The sequence below is a fragment of the Botryllus schlosseri genome, chromosome 2 (assembly GCF_051294905.1).
Source record: "Botryllus schlosseri isolate E-star chromosome 2, Bs_hap1, whole genome shotgun sequence".
In the NCBI taxonomy this organism is placed as follows: Eukaryota; Metazoa; Chordata; class Ascidiacea; order Stolidobranchia; family Styelidae; genus Botryllus; species Botryllus schlosseri.
The window spans coordinates 36,989,882-36,994,244 of record NC_137237.1 but is presented as its reverse complement, the minus strand read 5'-3'; the positions used below and the strand labels follow the sequence as shown (position 1 = coordinate 36,994,244).

General features: G+C 38.8%; 1 long non-coding RNA gene across 1 annotated transcript; it reads left to right on the top strand.

The window, feature by feature from the left end:
• The first annotated feature begins 1,632 nt into the window (after nucleotides 1–1,632).
• Nucleotides 1,633–3,292, top strand: LOC145434546 (uncharacterized). The gene is made up of 2 exons (XR_013913450.1): nucleotides 1,633–2,103; nucleotides 3,100–3,292. It is a non-coding gene; the product is annotated as an uncharacterized LOC145434546 (long non-coding RNA).
• The last annotated feature ends 1,071 nt before the right edge of the window (nucleotides 3,293–4,363 follow it).

The window sequence follows — 4,363 nt, the reverse complement described above, 5'->3', positions numbered from 1 at the left end:
TTTCTGTATCATTTGTTTGGTGAATAGCCAAGACTTTTCTGCCGAAATGGTCATCGCACATTCTGAAGAAGGGATTTTAAAAGTATGGGGTCGCGACCCGAGCATGAGACGCGGAGAGTCTAAGCGCACATAGAGCACGGGACAACACCGAAGTGATCGTTTAATATATATATCATATTATATAGTTGAATTTCTCGCGACAAAATAGTTTCTCTTCCTTTCATGCGATCTCCTGTGGCTAATTTAAAAATGTTCAAGTTCACTGTGTTGGGTACTACAGCCAATGAGCGATACGCGCAGAAAAGTGTTTACGCATGGACAATTGGACATGACTCCTTTATTTCCCTAAATTTTCGTAGTCACCTGCATCAGCTCCACCGGTACATTGGAGCGCGTGGGCTGAGTGGAAACTAAAAGTATGGTGGTAAGCAAAAACTTATGTTGCAGACAAAATCCAATGATTATCTGAAAATAATTTCTCGACTCGCGTGGTTAGATCACTTATGCCGACTGATATTTTATAAGAATTATTTTAGCGATTTTGGCGCATAGTCATCCCATAGAAACGAATAAATCGAGCCAAGAAATACCGATGAACTTTAGCAAAACGATTGAGGAACGTAAAACACATATTTCATAAGAAAAAATGATTTGAAACTACGAAATAAAATACTTAGCAGGAAACTCAGAACCCCTAAAGAAAATGACTGCTCGCCGATCCATATTTATTGTAAGGGGTGCACTCTTAGAAATATTCGTAGATTTACCCAAATTATACCGGTAAATTTGTCCCGTCAGTTATATTAACGGTAAATGCCCGTTAAATTAATATACGGGCACGTCAAAAGTAAATTTACTTGTTTTTAGAGGGTAAAAAAATTACAGATTGAATTCGTAGAAGCAATTTACGGGATAACCAGTATTTCAGATTTACTTTTAGATTTGTAAAAGCAATTTACTGGATAATAAGTATTCCGGATTCACTTTTGCATTCGTAAAAGCGATTTACTGGATAATCATTATTTGCAACATTGCTATTGAACTCACAATTCGATCATTTTACACGCTTACGGTCTTATGGACATATATAATATATATATATGATTTTCGTAATTACATCATGTTTCAATCATCAACCAAATTACGACATCGATGGCCGTGCTGATTGCTAATCGGTGAATGGTATCCGAACATTTGGGCATTGCAGATACCATCGTTTATATCGCTTTATAAATAGTATCCTTAGAGACATCAAGGTCTAGCAATAGTAGCATGGCAAGCGAATTTGGTATGTTATGTAGTTTTACTGCAGGTATGATATTTTGTGTAATTATCTGTTGGACCAGTTCTGCCACCATTGTAGACTCCTTAACGCATGTATGATGCAAACTATATATCGAAACACCGGAGCTGGTGTTTAGCCGCCATGCTCCTTTGCCATTGAGACGAGAGTAGTAGACGTCCTTTACCTTTTTCCTGCGAATGGCCTTGTGGATTGTTTGATCATCAATTCGTAGCTGCTCCAGCGAACAGTACATTGTGACGTCATACATATTCCAGACATAGTGGCGTCAGACACATCTGAGCCTGAGCACGTGCGGCTGAATGTTCCGAGACAGATGATATTATATCGACGCGATGTTTTCGTATTGGATAATAACAAGATGCGTTGCTGTAAGCATGGAAAACTGAATGAATTCAGTTTTCCATGCTGTAAGTTATTGAGGGTTTCGAAGCCACAGCTTAACTCTAGCTTTAGAATATTGCAGGTGTTGATAGCAGATATTGTAGGTATAGCAGTATCCGAGCTCAAATCTGGCAAGTTATTCTCAGTCCTGTTTCTGAAGACGTATGTATTTTCGTTACAGTTTAATGGTGAACAGAAGCTATGGCTTATAAGAATGTATTACATTTTCTGACATTGAACTACACGAAAATAGAAGCGTTATGGCATTATGAATCATGACGTCGAATGCTTATGTGATAGAAAGGGATCATTTCGCCTCTCGCTTCTAGCACGATGCAGTGCGAAATACATTGGACGTGCGATGCAAAGGAGTATTGCCAGAAAAGTTTGCAATCACGCTGGAAAAGATGATTCAGGTACGAAGTCCTAGGCCAAACTCAACTTGCGTCGCTGGCCAGATTCAAACTTTCAAACCGCTCGCGGGCCGGATCAGTCAAATCATTCCAAAATGTTACGGTACATCAAAACGCCCGACCTTACTTTTCGCTTGAATAGTTTATTATCAATCCTGTATACATTTTGGTATATTACATAACATTCACGATCATATCATATGGATATATTCTAGCAGCACCTTTACTCGCAAACAACGGAAGTTTGGCAAAAATTCAAAGATTGATCGTTTGAATTCAACCGCTTGAACACTGACTCTAACCACGGAATAAGCTGACATATTTGTATGCTCCCTTTGTTTTAATCGTAAACTGCCGTTAACTCATCGTATGCGCTTTGAGGAACACAAGTGATTTAATTGTAAACCAGACGTTAGAATTTGGCTCATTATTAATCGTCATTCGGGTTTCTCTGTCTGTCTGGGGCCTTTGAGTAGAAGTGATACAGTAGTGCGACCAAATATATTTGAATTGTATTTTTTATAACTATTATATTCTCCATGCGACCTGCATATAACAGTTTTTTTTTCACTTCACGAATAACTACTTTTTGGCTCATTTCTTCATAAAAATATGAACTCAGTGTGCACTTTTTGGAATTGGATGTCAGTATCACCAACTTGTTCCTGATGACGACTAGAGTAAAACCATAACACCACTGTCGGATAATTATATTACGGTCTATGATCTTGACATTTGTGGCCTTGCGGGAAGCATTTCTTACAATAATATCTCAACATTTGTTAGAAAATGTGCTGGGTAATACAGGGGTTTTTCAAACTACTCAGAATTGCTTCGCAGGCCGCATGCGGCCTGCTGGCCTTACGTTCGACATCGCTATCCTAGGCAATCATTATTTGAGAAATTGACAAGAATATGAAAAGTCGCAGTATGTCATACTATAGCGTCTCAAAGTTTCCAAATTGTAACGGTGTTGATGACAGCATAATCTTTGTTCAGATTATAGAAGAACCTACAAAAGAGCATGGCCCAAAGTACAGTCCTTCAACTGCTGCTGAAGTTTTGATGAAGCCCTCTTCATTCAGGCAGTTGCTGACCGATGATCTCCACAAGAAAGACTGGATTTCCGTCATTATCCACACTTACTTTTTTTTTACGTGTTCCCGCACCAAATAAACCTGATTCAAATTTACTGGTCTCAGGAACGTAAAACTGCTGCAAGGGACCAGACGAGTATATTGATATTACAGCAGATTTCTGTTACCTTAGGTTACGGAAATGTTCCGTAAAATTTCCTACGGTCAGCATATGTAAAATCATATTACGGGGAGAGTTATTTCGAATTTACTGGTCTCATCAGCGTAAAACTGCTGCACTGGACTAGACCAGTAACTTGGTATTACAGCCGTTTTCCGTTACATCAAGTAACGGGAGTATTCCGTAAAAATTTTAACAGTCAGTATTTGTAAAAATAAATTACGGTCAATAATATTTACGGGAAAATATTTTTCAAATTTACTGGTCTCAGAGTCGTAAAACTGCTGCCAGGACCAGACCAGTAATTTGGCATAGAATATTTTTAACAGTGTGGTAAAATGATCTTAATGTCCTCAATTTATTGCGTGACACTTCAGGGGATGTTTTTAAGCGGGTATTGGTACGATTTCACTTTTGCGCACTCTTCGTAACATTTTTATGTATCTGCTTTGGATATCAATGCAGCATTGCGCCCGAGCCAAATTGTCCCACCCGCTTATTCAAAGCAAAAACACCAAAAACTTTTTTAAAACCACAATGACTACTCTGACCAAGCTGTGTACTAATTATGAGCAAAACGCATGAGATGTGCCTATCTAAAACTCTATGGAAAGGTAGCGATGTAAATTTACGCTCGCAATTGGGAAATTCGTCATTTTCTCACAAAAGCAGCGATCCCGGCGAAATCAAACCACATCAGGACTATGACTGATATTACACAACTAAATCATCGAAACGACATATATTCTTTCTTTCGCGTTTTAAAAATATTGACGATGTAGCGTTGTGCTTGTGCCCCTGTGTACATATTCCCACATCACCCCTATCTTCCCCTGCCATTAACAAAGTATCATAATAACATTGTGAATGCTTTCATGTCGATGTGAGAGGCTTGAGTCGCGAAATGTCAATAAACCCAAGATTTGCGTCGCGCTAAAAAAGTACAGGATCCGCTGCTGTAAAGGAAAATCGTGCATTTCGGCGACTTCCGACATAGCGTAGGACA